Raw genomic sequence first — 17,370 nt, forward strand, 5'->3', positions numbered from 1 at the left:
AGAAAACACACACACACACACACAAACACACACACACATGAGTGGTGACATAATTTTAAATAGAGACCATGACCAAAAATTGGAGCATTTATGAAACAAAGGCAGCAAGGAGCTAAATGCTCTGAATGATTTTATATAAAATGATGTATATTTGAGGATATTTTTATCATTATCAATATAGACTGTTTCCTTTATGAAATAGACAATTAAAAGTTGCAGACTCTGCCATTAATTTGTTTCACCTAATTTTTTTTTAACCAAAGAATGATTTAAAAGTAAGGCCTGAAATAGTTGTGTTATGGAATTATAAGGAAAAGTTTGATATCCATATCTTGGCCTTTAAGCAGGTGCCCAGCTGAATATCAGGATTCAGAACAACAGCAAGTGAATTGCAGTGAACAGCCTGATCAAAGCAATAGAGTAGGACTCAGAGAACTGAGAAAGTAATGTATTTAGAGCTTGGTCTTCCAGATGCCCTAAGGATGGAGGAAATAACAAAAGGAGATATTGCGCTCCTCAATATGAGGCCAAAGATAGTAGAATCTTGCATACCTCTGACTGCATTTTCATTCATACACCCAGAGCAGTAAAGTTTGGAGCCAAATTTTGTTATACTTAATCTAAAAGAGCTAGGAAGATAAAAGCCAATATGCAATCATTGGTACAAACAGTAAAAGTCTGCATAACTAAATGTTTTTCCATTTAATCTCTGCTCCTTTTTTCTTTGTAGAATTATTGATATCTTATTACATTATTTACAGCTTCTTCATACTCCTCTTTTATAGCTCAATGCAAAACATAAGTAATGTTTTCAATTAAATTTCAGTAATGACATCAAAAACATTGATAAAGAGACTACTAGGTCTTACATGTGGTAATAAAATTCAAGAGTGCTAAATATGGTCTTTTTTTATATTCTTGCCAAAGATAATATATTTGATATTTTAATTGCTAAAAATAAGAAATTGTAAGTAGTAATATATTAATTCTGGCACTCTGATATCCAATTTAATCACGATGATTTTTATAAGTGTATTACAAAGATTTAGAGCTGTATAAAATGTCAACCTTGTCAATTAAGATGCAAAATTTTATTAAGAATAAGAATTTTTAAAGGTTGCAGCAATTTTAATGACAATTTTTTTTTCTTAAAAGACACATGTTACACTAGTTTCTGTAAGAATAAACTAGTTAGTTTTGCTGATTGTGGCATTCATATATATACTATGAGATAGTTCATTATCATAGTGTTGCATATTTATTAAATTAAAATTCCTGAATGAATAACATGTGTTTACATAATAGATATGCAGATGTTTATTAAATTTAATTTATAAATCTCTCTGTATTTCCTGATTTTGTTTCTGATGTTACTGTCATATAAGGATATTTACTGTATTAAATTTTTTACTTTGAATACAAAGGCCATCTTTTAAAAAGCAATAATTTACTGTTTTTTAAATAGTTTCTTAAAATGAATACTTAGCTCTTTAATTGTTAACCTTTCTTTATCCCTATTAAATACACTTAAGTACACTATATACACCAAATACACGTTTTCCTGTTTTGTCTTATCTGCATCTAATATTTTCATACATTGTACCTCATCATTCAGTTGAAAATATCTCATATGTCCTCTTTGATTCATGAATTAATCAGAAGACATTACCTAATTTCTAAGCATATGGGGGAATTTTCTTTAATAGTTGCATTGTCAATGGGGAACATACTCTGTTTTCAAATGTTTGAAATGTTTTGAGATTTCCTTCATGATCCAGTATTTTGGCCATTTCATAACTGCTTCCCATGAACTTGGAAAGAATGTGTTCTGTACTTGTTAGTGTCAGATGAACTTGGGTACCATATCTATGTTAATTACGTCAAGTTTGTTCCTGGATTTGTTTAGGTCTTCAGTGAACTGAAGAATTCTCTGAGAGCAGAAAATACTGACCTAGGAGAAGACCAAAGGGAAAAGGCTTGGTCTTTCCTTTTCTTAATTACTAAGAGAGGTTTGCAAAAGTATTTCACTATGACTTTGGATTTGTTGATTTCTCCTTATAGCCCTGCCATATTGTTTTATATATAATTAGGTTAGGCTATTAAGTACATACATTTTAAACAAAATTCTGAGCTGAATTTTCTATATTTATCAATGATTCTCCTGATCTCTATCGTTTTTGGTTTAAAATGGATTTTATCTGATATTAATAAAGTGATTCAGTTTTCTTTCCTTTGTTTTATTTTTAATCATTCTATGTTCTTACATTTTATATGTGTCTTTTTTAAAGAGCATTTGATGTTTAGTCTACGTAGTCTGTGTATATTCAATGTAATTATTAATATATTTTGTTTAAAAAGTAACCTACAATTTACTTGCTTTTATGTTGTGTGTTATGTTTCTGTTTTTATTTTCTTCTTCTAAAGCGATAGTTTTTTTTTTTTCATTTAATTTTTTATACCTGCATTATTTTAAAATATATGCAATCATTTTGCAATGATTTGGGTGACTGGAAATTATAACATTTATATCTTTCCTAGAAATTATAACATGCATGCTTAACTTACAAAATCAAATGGTCATATTTTTATCTTCTCAATAAATGCAAGACATTGAATTTATTGAACTCCATTTATTCTCTCTTTATTTTATAATTCTGTATATATTTTAAACCACAAGAGAAGTTATTATTACTGTTTTATCAATTTCCACTTAGGTCTATCCATATATTTTCCACTGTGTGATCATCAATTCTCTAACTCACAGACATAGTCTTCTCATAAACTTCCATTCCCTTTTTTTCTTCTGGGACTCTAAACATCATATGTTAGATATTTACCCTGTTTTTCTCTATGTCTCTATTTCATTTCGGAAGGTCTTTTGACTTAACTTCCAATTTATTCATTTATCATTAGTAGCATCCATCCAATCTACATTTTTTCAGTTCTGTCACATTTTACAGTTTCATTTCTTTCTTTTTCACATGAATTTCCATAGTATTTTAATTTAAATTTTTAAAATTATAATTAATATGATATATGTACATATGTATGGGGTAAAATATAGTTTGATAAAGTTTAAAATATGTAATGATCAAATTCATATAATTAGCATTTCTACTTCTTCAAATATTCATCATTTCTTTGTAAGTCTCCTGTTTCTGGATGTTATTTTCAATTTGATATTATTTCCCTTTGTGCTTTGTCATATGTATTCGCTAATTTCAGTATCTGGAGACTCTGTGACTCTGTGACTCTGTTCTATGATTTATTGTGCTAGTTTTAATTCATGAGGGTTTTGTGTATTCATTGAACTTTGAATTTCAAAATTTATTTTTAGAAATAATTTGAGACTTAGGGTTACTCTATCTTCCTCTAAAAGGGATTTTTCAATATTTATAAATCTCAAACAATTACCCCAACCCAAGATTATAATTTGGGATTTTGTATCAAAGCTGGTACAATTCATTTAGCACTTCTAGAATGAAGCCTTTCAGAAACCCAGCATAAATCTGGTGGAAACAGTTATGGTGATCGACCAGATCCATGACCCTAGCAGACCCTAAATATAAGCTCTGTTTCCATATCCATATGGAGTTCAGCCTCTCAGCTACTTTTTTATATCAGCAAATACCTTTGGAGTAAAAACTATATTTTATAAAAATGAGTCCACCTCTCCGAATTCTCATCTTCTCCTGGATCTTGATCATTTATCTTTTTTTTTTTTTTTTTTTTAAGTGAGAGAGAGAGAATTTTAATATTTATTTTTTAGGTTTCGGCGTATACAACATCTTTGTTTGTATGTGGTGCTGAGGATCTAACATGGCCGCACTCATGCCAGGCGAGTGCGCTACCGCTTGAGCCACATCCCCAGCCCTATCATTCATCTTTTACTATCTTGCTGTATCGTGCTAATTTTACGAAGGTTTTAGAATGTTTTTCCAACTTTTATGAAGTTTTCCAAAATTTTCCTCAGGAGCAGTATTAATCTGGACTACCTGGTCCTCATGCACAGAAAGTAGATGTGATGAACAGAAGTTGCTATATTCACAGCTATAACTTCATTTGCTGCTGTACAAAAGAGGAAATTTTAAGTACGTAAAGAAACTTCTTCTCTATTGTAATGCTAACATTTAATCTATTTAAAGCAAAATGCTAGGTCATAGAGAGCATCCTGTGTTTCCCTATCTGTTCTCTTCATGCCTCTACCATCCCATATTATAATTTCTTCACCCTCCATCTTGCATTCATTAGACATAACTATTCACTCAGAAGTAAACCATATGTCTTTAATGTGAACCACATTCTAATAAGTGCTGTGGAAAACAGACACTCAAATGTTTCAGTTTTTGTCCTTGAGCTTTAAAATCTACTTGATAATTCAAAATATATTGTGTAATTTTATTTAAAGCTAAGAGTAATATCATATGCACCAATTGTTTAGTAGCTCCATAGAAGTTCAATACCACTTTGAGCACCAAAGGAGAGAACAGTGTTGCTGATTTGCTGATAATGAGTGAGTTGTATTGGATGCAAAGCTGAAAATTAAGAGTGAGAGGGATCATGATTTAAATAAATTGGTTATATCAGTCAGAGTGGGAAGTTAGCCAGGTAGGATAACAATTAACTCTAATTTATTGTGAATAGTTAGGAGTTAGTACCACCTGTTTAATGTTCAATATCCACCAAAATGCCAAAACAAAATAACCTTGAGCTGTGATTGCACCTGAATTCACTGTGTCCTTGCAAGCAGTGACATTATAATTCAGAAAGACGTTTCAGCTGATAAACCAGTGAGTTTTATGGGCCTGTTTATATGTAAAATCAATCCCATAGTATAGTTATAAAAAATAAACATGATTTCATTTATTCCTCACATGTAATGAGAAAGTATACATGCACACAAACATATATTTATATGTACATACACTATAAAATAATTCCCTTTATCCTCTGCAGGAATTTTTTGTTTGTTTGTTTGTTTTATGGTTCCAACAATTAAACACAGGGGCACTTAACCATTAAACCACTTCCCCAGGGCTTTGTTTATGTTTTATTTCAAGACAGGGTCTTGCTAAGTTGCTTAGGGCCTTACTAAGTTGCTAAGTCTGGCTTTGAACTTGGGATCCTCCTACCCCAGCCTCCCTAGCCATTGGAATTACAGGCATGTGCCATTGTGCCTGGTGGCCTCTTGATTCTAAAGGACAAGAAAAGTGTTATTTTTCTCGAGCTCTCAATCCCTCCTTAATGCAACACAAAAAATCTCTAGTTAGAGGTACAAAAACATATATTGATTTTATATTTTTTCAAAAGAAAAAATTTTCATAAGTACATGTGAAATTATATAATTTAATTAATACAATATAATTATATCTCAATGGCTATTGTTTAAACACTTTATAGAAAACTCAGTTCAATGTAAGTTAACAATGTTTAAGTGATAAACTTTACTTCTGCATCTTTGAAAATATTTCCTCATTTAGCTACTAAGTCTGGTCGAGGCATAATATAAAGACATGAAATATACTCAGACAAATTATAGAAGAAGACCATTTGATAGCCAGAAAGTAGACATTAAACACAGAGTTCCCAGCTGCAAGTAGGGGCAGATTTGGCTAATGTGATAGAAGACATCTAAAAATTACCAAACTTGCTAAAACAAAATAACTTTGAGCTGTGATTGCACCTGAATTCACTGTATCCTTGTTTCTTCAAAGGATGTGTCCTATATGAGCACAATAAAATACTACAATACAAATAGCTTTCTTTGTATTAGTTGTTACTTCAATGATGTTACAAAGAAATATTCACAAGCAAAGTTTATGCTGTTTTAGTGATGGTTAAGACAAAACTGCATTTCATACCTATATATTGAATTATCTGAACAGGCCAGATAATTAAAGTTTCTGGGGCCGCTGAATCTTTAGAAAGAGGAGTTAGAAGGTAGATTGCAGAATTTTCAAATGAGTACATCCTAGGAGTGAACAGCAATGATCAAAAATAGGGACATCTACCAAGATGTCATTAAAAGGCACATTAAGAGTTACAAATATTGCTATTCTGCATAATTAGGAACTTAGAAAAACAATCTGTACACACAAGCATGACTTTATGAAATGACTTTATTAACAGAATGAACTGAATGAAGTATCAGAAAACTTGAGTTCTTGAGCCTCATTGGCTACTTCTTGGCTTTGCAATTTAGGTAGAACCTGAATCCCCTTGAAGTTTGGTTCTCAACTTAATGAAATAGAGAAAATTATTCTTGCCCATGTTTCCCTCTATAGGTTTGAAAAACTGAAGGCTGAATGTGATGGTGTTTGTAAAAGTGTTTTGGGGGTATAAAATACTACTGAAAGCAGAAGTTTTATTATTAATGGGAATCAAGTGTCTCCATTCTCAACACGAATGCCAGAGGTGCCAGAGAAACATAAGATACAGTCAATGACATAAAATATTTATACTGTGAAAGCTTCTAGGAGGAATTAGTGCTTTAAGTAAGAATCCAAAGAACCAGAAGAAAGCATAGAAACTAGTTATATACCAAAACTCTATATTTTACAAATTAGTATTATGTGACCCATAAGATCCATTTGATTTCTCCTTGGTTCCACAAATAGTAACCCTGGCATAACCAGGCTTCATGATTCTGATTGAAACTACCACCATTACCTTGGTTAGGAAGCAGAAAATACTCCATTTATAATTGATACATCTATTTCTTATGTGACATGTGTAAATATTCATGTTAAAGTTGTATTAACTAAAATTGGCTAATACATATGTGTTAACCAAAATTCATAATAGAATTATTGCTTAGAATTTGAAATATATGATGTAAAAACTGAGTATGGATCCATTATATAATGTTTATGTTTATATTTCCAAAATTAATATTTTATATGACAGATACTATGGAATAAGCCTGCTATTGTTGAAAACAGAGGTACCAAGCATACTCTGGAAGTCTGGTAACCTTTTGCATACCCTCTATCAACTTAACAGTATTTTAGGATATCAACAAGAAAAAAAATAATCTCCCCAGAATTTCGTTTTTCAACATCATTTTCCCTTGTGCTTTGTACAAAAATGCCTGGAGCACATGAATATGCTTCTGCCTTTTCCTTAAGGGAAGTTTGCTGTCAGCATGTGCTATGATTGCTTCAAGGAAACAAAATTTATATGCTATTCTAAAAGATTTCTAAAGTAGAAGTTAAAAAAAAAAAACTCTACAATTAACCCATTTGACATGTCAAAATATTCATCATCATTAAATTATTTTCAACAACCAGATTTCATTTAATTTCCTTCTATTTTAATCCCAGGGCTCTAGAAAAGCTACCTATTGTACCTCACATTTTAGCTATTTTAATTATATGCAACATAATCATACAATTTCAGGGAAAACTCTTCCTTAACCACATTTCCTCCTACTTGAAAATCTGAAGATGATAGATCTAGTTAAAGGCTATTTTTAATATTCTGTTTCTAATGTCAAATTTTTACTTTCTGCTATTTTATAAGAGATATTTTATGAAGTGACAAGGTGCCTTTGGACTAGTTGATGACCAAAAGTGGAAGGAAGAGGGGGACCAGTACAGCCTTTAGAAGTTTTATTCTTCAGTATTCAGCAGCTCTCTGAAAGTTTGACAGCAAGCTAGTCTTCAATGGTGAGAGCAGGTATTTACCATGCAGGTATGATTGCAGTGAGTTTTATTAGACAAGCTTTCTGAAGGACAGCATTTAAATTAAATGTAATTTATCTGAAAGAAAATATATATACATAAGACATATTTTGCAAATGGCCTTAAAACAGCCACTTGCTTATCTGGAACCCCCTCTTAAATAGTTCCTCAATAAAAATTGCAATTTCCAGTATGATCTTGTGATCTATGACCAAACCACACAACAGGAGCTTGCTTTCTCGGGATCACATTTTGATGATTTTTCCAGATTACATGTTATTAAAGAAAACAACTTTTTCAAATGAAATAAACTCAATTTTTATTGAATTTAGCTCTTTTAAAAAGTGATTTTCAAGGACTAGATTTTTCTTGCCATACTTTTTTTTTTTAATGGAAATTGATAGGTAAGCATATAGTTTATACTAAACAGGTAGTATGAAATGAGGCAGGGTAAGATAAATGCATTTTTGAAATAAGTTTAACTGAAAGATTTTATAATCTATTAAGCAAGTGAAAAACATTGTGTTTAATATGTCCCTTTTAGTTCTACCAAAGAAGTCTCTTCACATACCTAGCAAAACTTTATTTTGTGCAATTGTATAAAGAAAATTCTATGCCTCTGAGGTTAGAACAAGATTATCCCTTCATAAACATATAAGAAAAAAATAACATTTTTAGCAAAAATCCATGAGAAAGACCTTCATTAAAAATTATGTTCATCAGAGAGGCACTAATAATCATCAAGTAAAAACAAGGTCAAGGGTTTTAAGCAGCTCATTAAATGTAGTCTAGTTATTAAAATATTGTTTACTGTCACTGATATAGTTATACTAGAAAAAAACAGATGACTTTATTGCCTGTCATCTCAGATCTTTCTCTCCTGGTTACAAAAACAAAAGCCAGAAAACTTTTTTTAGAAACTCATAGAAGAAAATGTGCTTATAGGGGTGGAATTGGTGGCAGAGAATGCTGTTACAGGTAAAGTGGTTTTGATAGCATTGGTGCTTATACAAGGTAACATTCCAAGTGCTAAGCCACCAAAAAAGGAACTCCCATGTCAGTTTGAGCAAGTGAATTAACATTTACTTAAGGCATTTTACATATGCATTCCATGAATTCCTTGTCTGGTGGTACTATATCTATTTCACAAATGCATGGGCCCAGAGATGGCCCAAGCAACCTCATATCAAAGAGTTAGTGGGTGGTGGAATCAAGGTTCAAGTGTGGGTGGTATTGGCTCCAGCATCTTCATTTCTCCATTTAACCCCTTTCAAGGAAGAAAGGGAATGAACTCAGTGGATCCAAAATGGCACACAAAGCAGCACAACTATCTCTTTACTTGCAGCCTTGCCTCTAAAATAATGATATTGTAGTGTTTGAGTATTGCTAAAGGACATATTAAAATGGAGGCTGTGGTAGGTATATAACCAAAGTCAGAGATGACATGCTCCTAAAGGCTCTAGAGGATATGATGACAGGAAGCTTACTTAGGAAAAAATTGAAAGAAAGGCCATGGGTAGTATCCAATATTTTGACAGATATCACTTTATTTTCTATTTGGGAAAAAATCCTGTATTTCTCTTTAGTTAACTGGAAAGGATCATCCAACTTTTTGTCCAAAAGGCAGCAATACATATTTAGTCCAGTTTGACAAAATTTTATTCTATAATAATTATTAGAATAGCTAATCCTTTTTGATGAGTAAAGGAAGCCATGTATGAGGAAAGGAAATCCCGCAGTTCTTTTGATGAGCTTCTGTCTGCTCCTAAGTGTGCTAAAAACTAAAAATATGAGACTAGTCCATTCTTGAATAAATGTGAAAGCAGTGGTTGAAAAGCTAATTTCTGGACTCCAGTGGATATTTTATTATAGCTGAGGAGATAAAATGATTTGTTATTTATCCAAAGTTTTAGGTAATTAATTTTATTTTTAACTTTGGAAATGACAGAATTATTCATTGTTCTGTCAAAGATTCCACACATATCCTCCCATTTTTAGATGGTAAGTTGAATGTAACTCAGTATTATGATGTGAACTAAATTTGTTTCACATACTGTTAAAGTGAAATTAACTGTGAAACTCTAACCCGTAGAAGATTTTCTTTCCATTTAGTTTTCTACTGCTCTCTCACGCATTCCTTGCATGTGAAAGTATAATCTTTTTGACTTTTCTTGCTAAAATCTCCTCCCTGCATTCAAGGTCTTGCCCTAGACATCATAATATATAATTCAAAGATGTATTGTAATGGTATAAAGGTATATTAAAACTCAGGTAAGGGAAATAAAATCTAACATGTATTTACCATTTGCAGTGCATTGAGTATTTACCACTTCTTAATGTTCTCTTCAAAGTACTTTAAATGTGTATTTCATTTTAATTTTCACAGCCAACTTGTGACTAAGGCACAGAAAAGTTAAATCACTTACTCAGTGCCAATATTCACATCCTGAGCTATGATGCTTCTAATGAGCTCCACCCTGTGCCAACTCAGTTAAGTTACTAAACTGTTCTGTACCTATGTCTTCTCATCTATAAAGGGAGACAGTGAGGGTACACAATAAATAGATAAGCTTCAAAGAATTCACCTTCTTCCTGGTGGAGAATGAGCAGGTAAAATCCTGGCTGTGGAATTCAAGGGGCAAGGTGGAGCACAGAGTTGGGAAACCAGCCATTCTTGCAGCTCCCAGTGGAAGCCCTGAGAATGAATGAGGAAAGTGAGATTACCCCAAGGGCAGGGGGAGTGGGGAGTCTACTATGGTACTGAGGGATGAAAAGGAAAGTGTGGGAGAGAGTTTGAAAGCGCTGGAGCAGAACCAAGAGAGTGATGCGAGAGAAGCCAAGAAGCTAGCCAGCAAGGCCAAGCACAGCTTTTTATATTTTGAGGACTAAAACCACATCACTGTGTCTGGCAATGAGGTAATCACTGACCTTTTGAGAGACCCTTTCTAGAACTGCAGCCATGGAAGTGGGATAGTAGTGGATACAGAGGTGAGGAGGACAGGAGGTAGAGGAAGAGGAGAGTAACTGTCAAGTGGCCTGGCACAGAGTGAGGGCTGCAGCCAGGGTAAACAGAACTGTAAGAGGGCTCTCAACTAGGGACCCTTAAGTGCATTTAACATTTAAGGGTCAAAGAACAAGGAGATTGAGAATGTGGAGAAACAGAATAAGATAGAGGAGAAAGAAGTATGTTCCTAGCCCTTCTGAAAACATTTGCATTTTGATAAATTTGTCAGTGCTATTACTCAAAAAATAACTGATGACAATTTGAGATTCAATAAGCAACTAATATTTTTTAAGCAGGCACTATATATCAGACTCGATTTTAAGTACCATGAAAGCAAAGCAGGAAAAAAAAAAAAAAAAAACAGAAAAGAAAAAAAAATAGAGAAAGAAAAAGAAATAGCAAAATTCCTCCTTTTATAGAAATTTCAGTGCAAGGTCTAGTAATTCTAAAAAAAAAAAAAAAAATGTTAAGCAGGCAAATGAATGGAAAGACAAGATGCCCTGTGGGGATGAGTAGAATGAAGAAAAGTGACCTGGAGTGAGGGGGTGGGGGCCCTGAAGCAGTAGAATTGCTAATACACTTAGGAAGTACTAAGTGCTAATACACTTAGGAAGTACTAAGTCCTGTTTGATAAGGAACTTTTTCAACAGAAAGCTGAAGACATTGAGAGACTGGATAGAGGGGCCAGAAAATTTTTCAGACAAAAGAACAGTAAATGCATTGGTCTTCAAGAATCGAGATCCAATTAAAAAAAAAAAAAAAAAAAGAATCGAGATTTAGGCAGATTGAAACTATGGCTAAGAGACCACTATGGCTGGAATGAGAGGGTGGGAAAAGGGAAAGTGACAGCCCTAGAAATGGACTACATTTGAATTACTGTTTTAGTAAATATTGTTTTAGTTTTACTATGCATAGTTTTTTTGTTTTGTTTTGTTTTAGTGGTAAAGTTTATGACCATTTTAGACCATTTTGAGAATCTGATGAAAGCTGTGGATTCATTCCCCAAGATAAAAGCCCTTATTTACACAAAGAAAAGAAGTTGCTTACAATTTTAATAGTTCTCAAGACTTCAGAAGTCTTTCCTAGATCCCAGGGTACCAGTTGGAGCTATGGATGATGAGCCACAACCCAACTCAGTTATTCAGTGTTACTGTGATTCTGAAGGATTCAGTGATCCTTAGGCACTTCTCTCTGCCTCTCTCTCTCTCTCTCTCTCTCTTTTTTTTGTTCCACATTCTTTTTTATTGTTTATGGCAAAATCCCAATGTGTTCTCTGCACATGTTTTCTCTATTTACTCTTCTCAAACCCACTGGAATCAGACTTTGCCCCCACATTTGCACTAAGCAGCTATTATCAGTCTTCTGTAGCCTCATGTTGAGGTCATACCTCAGTCTGCATATGGGAACCTTTTGCAGCATTTAGGGGGTGACTACTACTCTTTTCTTGAAATAATTTCTTCACTTGGCTCTATCCTCCTCTCATTGGCTACTCCATTTCAATGAACTTTCCTGATTCTTCCTCATCTCGTTACTTTCAAAATTTGGAGTATTTAAAGCACAGACAAACAAACAAACTTCTGCTCCAGCCATACTGACCTCCAAAACTTGGATCAAATCCTAGCAACAATGTCCATGACCCTGAGGAAGTCATTGAGCATTCTGAGCTGCAGGAGGGTTAGTACCTACCTCAGAGTTTGTTGTAATAACCTCTGTGAAAGCAACTGGCACATAATAAACATTTAAATATTTACTGAACCTGTTGCCCAAGACTGAACCACTGATTTTCTTTCTTTCTTTTTTACTTTTTTTCTGAATGACTAATCTCAACTGACTTTGTCTTATGTTGAAGGCTGTCAACTGTACACCAGGTAGAGGATGGATAGGGCAAAGTACTCCTCATGATCAAGTACCAAAAGATGTCACAAATGAGTATGAATGTGGGGTGAGCAACTTGCTCCAACAGGCCTCCATAAAATAGTGATTCTGGTTTTTATTTTTTTAATTTGGGGCAAAATGTAAACTTAAAATGAGAAGCAATGACAGTAACAAATTAGACTTCTAAAATAGAATATTCTTGGCCTTAGGTAGAAAGTATGAAATGGTTGGCATTGGATCAAAAGTCTAAATTTTTAAGAATACATGGGAGGTCTCTGATTTCCATCTGTTTTTAGTTTTCTCATATACAGGTAATTATGACAAGTAAGTTACTATATTTTGGAATCCCTTAAATTTCACCATGAAAATCATCTTTTGCATTTCATTTTCATATTTAACATAATTAGAATTTTAAAATAAGCCTAAAGTTATATATATTGATTAACTTACATGTGTGATCCCAAAGCGGAAGCTTTAGTGGATTAATGTGATACAGTCAAGATCCTGGTGTGGGAATTATGGTTGGAGAGATTCTACTTGCTGTTCCCTAACTTCTGAGTCATAGAACCTTTAATGTTATTTCCTAAATTTAATAAACTGAAATGATATTTTTGTCCTATCTCCCTTACAATAATATATTGAGGATCAAATGAAATGAAGCATATAAAATTAATGAGTATTTTTTTCCCATCAGCAGCCTAGGAAATAGTAAAAATTAATAGCACCACTGATGTTTATGGGTCTGTTTTCTGCTGTTCCATGGTGTCTTAAGAGCAATGTCTAACATAGCAGTTGTGCTCAGTCTCTGATTGATTCCTGGGCCCACAAGAAAATCTATGCTATAACTGAAAAACCTGCTCCCTGCTCCAGAAACCTGTGCAGTTATCACTGAACTGCTTGGTTGGTAGCTATGCCCAGGAGAGTGCTGCTGCACAAAGACAGTTGAACTGCTCTGCCAGGTTGGAGGGTTCCTGGAGGAAGCCCCTGGCAGTTGGCATAGCTTCACACTACTGGCAGAAGTTGGCACTGCAGAGGCCCAGTCAGAGCTCCTGAGATGCTACACTTGCAATCCTCATTGTGGTCCACAGGGGATTCCTGCCCCTGATCACTGGTGACAGTAGGACTCATCTTTCCAAAGACCCTGCAAGCAGTGTTCAGGCTAGAGATGGGTTTTTCCAGTGCTCCTCTGACAGGTCCTTAAGTCTTTCAAAGAATTCTCTCCTCCCTTCCCTGCCTGGAAAGAAATCTTTGTATCTAGCTGCTAGACATTAAGGCAGGGGGTAGTAACGTTGTAGTCCACCTGTACAACTTTTATTTTGGCCTGGCTCTATACTTAATAATATTAGTATTAATAATTAGTATTAGTAATAATAGTATTTTATCTTCTCTCATAGAAAAAAAGTTCATTATTTTAATTAATAAATTCTCTCGTAAAAGATGTCACTTTCCAACTTTTCTGAATGAATCTTTCTTACTGAGAGAAATAGCTAACCTCCTACTTAGTGAGGAAAAATGTGAATTTATTGGCTTTGTTTTTTGTTTCCATAAAATCTTAAGATACATTAACTAGCACTGACAAAAAGTGAGTATTTGAAATTAGGCACAAATAAAAGAGAAATCAAGTGTATCTGCCTGCCTTTTAATATAAATTAAATCTCATATATTCTTGAAATGTGATTGTTTTCCACTGCTTTAACTTGTTTATAAGTCTGAGGCTTTTATATAGTCATATGTTTTAGATTTATTTATTAAAACTCATAAGGTTAAATAACATATATTGTATTCTATAATAATCAGAAAATATAACTTCCCATGAGTCTTAAAAAATATAGACTATATCACATAACTGCATATACCACTTGGGATATTATGGGTTATTAAACTTCAGCAAAAACTCTTTTTGAAGAAGGTAAATGTAATTTAAAAATCTACTGAATTATATAGTTATGATATTATTTTCATAGAACAAATTTTCTTATTTTATTTCTAATACTATAGCCTAGTAAATTAATGATTTCTGAGAAGGCATTTAGTGTATCTCTTTTTTATTTCTGTTGTAAAATAAAGAAAATCTATTGTTTCGCTTGTGCACTAGTCTATTCCACAAATAATTTTACACTGTACTTTGTACAGTCTTCTGAGTATCTGAAGTGAAAGGTCCATCAGGATAAAAAATTAGAACTGTTGGTGAATTATGTAATGTTGTATTTGGGTAACACATGTTCTTCCTGAGGAGAAATTAATTCAAATACTAATATTCAGGAACTGGAGAAGTCTGATATTGATTCCATGACTTCCTATGTGCCTAGCACCATTCTAAGAAATTTGTATACAATTTTGAATTAACAACTTGTAATTAAGATTCAGTTTTGTTTTCTTTAATTAAAAAAGAGAAGCCTGAGTTTTAAGAAGAAAAGCTAATTTTCCCAAGTAACAAAGTAGGAACTTAAAAGTACAATGTGACTTTGGAGCTTCATACCAAAAATTAATGACAGCACTTTGGGGCTCCCATTCCAAAAATTAGTGACAGAAACCCAGACTTCTCTAAAGATAATTACCTTAAAATTACAAAGCCAGTGTAAAACATGATATTCTTCAATCCTTGAATGGTGAAGCTGGAAGAGAACTTAAAATTTTAATATCTAGCTTAGTCAAGGTTTATAATCAGTTCTTAGCTGTGAAACTCTCTTCAAATAAAATCTTACCTGGAAGCTAGAAGAAATAAACTATATAAGTTTGGAGAAATCTATTGAAAATAGAAAGGACAATGTTAGGCTTATAGGATTCCCAGTTTCAGATGCTTTCTGAGGGTCAATTAAAGAATCCTTCCAGAATCAATTCCTAGAGGAATAATTTGAAAATCCATTATTAAGTATAACATCTCATTTTATAAATTTTTTAAAAATAGATTTCCTATCAAGAGTTAAAATTTCTAAAAATTATTTTGCTTTTTATTGAAATAATAAAGTCTTCTTTCTTTATGGTTTCTTTCTCTCTTCTTACATCCATATAGTAGGGTATTGGCCACATTTTTCTTTTTGTTTCATTAATTATTAAAACTCATTTTTTTCAGTGCTGGGAATTGAACCAAGGGCTTCACACATGCTGGGCAAATGCTCTACCAATGAACTACATCCCCAGCCCTGAAACCCATTATTAATACAGTGCCTAGCACTTAGAAAGAACTAAGTACTGTGTATAAATTAATTAAAGCATAACATATAAGTTAGCTTTCTTAGAGAGATTATGTATATCTGTGCATGAGAGAGAGAGAGAATACTTGGGAAAAATAATTTTTATAGCTACATGTTGATTTGTAACTAAAATCTTCAGGCATGCTCTAACATATTGCCTTGGGGAGAGCTTGTGAACCATTAAATATGGGACACCATGTCCCTTCACAGAGAAATAAGCAAGAAGTGGAGAAGTATGCCAATTGGAACCAGAGGAAAGCTCAGAAATCCTGGCTGTGATTTCATGAACTGGAATTCAGTCAGAGGGCACTAGAAAATGTTCTTTCTGGGAAATGCCATTACTTCTGTTTTTAATGATTATCTTAGTTTTATATCTCATTCAAAAGGCAAAACATCTACCTGCCATAAATAAATGGTCATGCTCAAGTCATTAGCAGTCATTTGGCCTAAACACAATTTTTTTTGCTTTTAATTAAAACTAGATTTATTTTTCTTAAGCACTTTATTAAAACCTCTTGCAAGAGATTAAATGTGGAAATATTAAGATAAATTGACAAATAACTTAATTAATGATTACAGATTGTATGCCTACTAGTGAAAGAGGGCAAAAATAGGTTTGGAATAGTTAACATGTGGGATATTTTTGGAGCAGGGTATGCCTTGAAGATTAGATCTCCTGGATATAAGAGTTAAAGTCAGAAATAGCAAATTTGCTATTAAAAACTATGAAGATGTGCTGTCAAACAATATTTGACCTATAAAATGGGTCTTGAGTGAAATAACTGTGTATAGGCGATATGAGAGCAACCAGCAGGTAAGTCTGCTGAGGAAAACTCAGACCACAGGCTGTTTATATGATATTCTAAATAAGAAAGAAAATTGAAAGCAGAATACTGCCCAGAATCCTGTAGAGACTGAATAAATACTCAGGATTTTATTGTTTAACATTAGAAAACAATCCCACTAGATGATAAACAATGTGCATCATTTTTATGTGCTTTTTCAGGCCAATTTTTGGAGGTGCACCTTTCTGTGCTCCCTGTAAGTTACTGTGCTTGTCAACAGGAGCTAAAGTCATTCTGGCAGCTTCTAAAGAACAGCTGTACAGATAAAGATGACTCAGCTAAGAGGAAAAAAAAAGGAGGTTCCAACATACTTCTCATCCTGCTGTCCCTTTGAGAATAAATTTGTTTGTGAAAATTATCCCTAAGGTTGTCATGGGAGTAAATGAAGTTTATACAATGGTATCACCTGTTTAGTGCATATTGTACTAATTATTTAAGCAAAGTATGAATATAGGAATAAATAAAGATAAAATTATTGTTAAATATGTATAGATTTCAGACGTAAAATTAAGGGCTAGGCCATAGTGGACATTTTAATTTTGCTGCTTAACTTCATCCCAGAAAAAAAGAAATTAAAAAAAAAAAAGGATTTTGGCTTAATGCATTATAGAATTTCTTTTAAAAAAATCTCCTTTGATCACTAGACCATTCATCATCAATGTCATAGTTAATAATGCTTATTTAATAATACCAATAAAGATCTGACAGAATAATATTTAGGTTATTTAAAGCTTAGGTATTGTCAGTTTTTATTATAACTTCATATAATT

The 17,370-nt window shown here is 33.0% G+C and overlaps 1 protein-coding gene across 5 annotated transcripts in view; it reads left to right on the forward strand.

Annotated features, from left to right (window-relative positions):
* The window catches only part of Pde1a (phosphodiesterase 1A), a 385,391-nt gene that overhangs the window by 81,109 nt on the left and 286,912 nt on the right, over positions 1 to 17,370 (forward strand). The window lies entirely within an intron of this gene.

The sequence above is a fragment of the Callospermophilus lateralis genome, chromosome 9 (genome assembly GCF_048772815.1).
Source record: "Callospermophilus lateralis isolate mCalLat2 chromosome 9, mCalLat2.hap1, whole genome shotgun sequence".
NCBI classification, from domain to species: Eukaryota; Metazoa; Chordata; class Mammalia; order Rodentia; family Sciuridae; genus Callospermophilus; species Callospermophilus lateralis.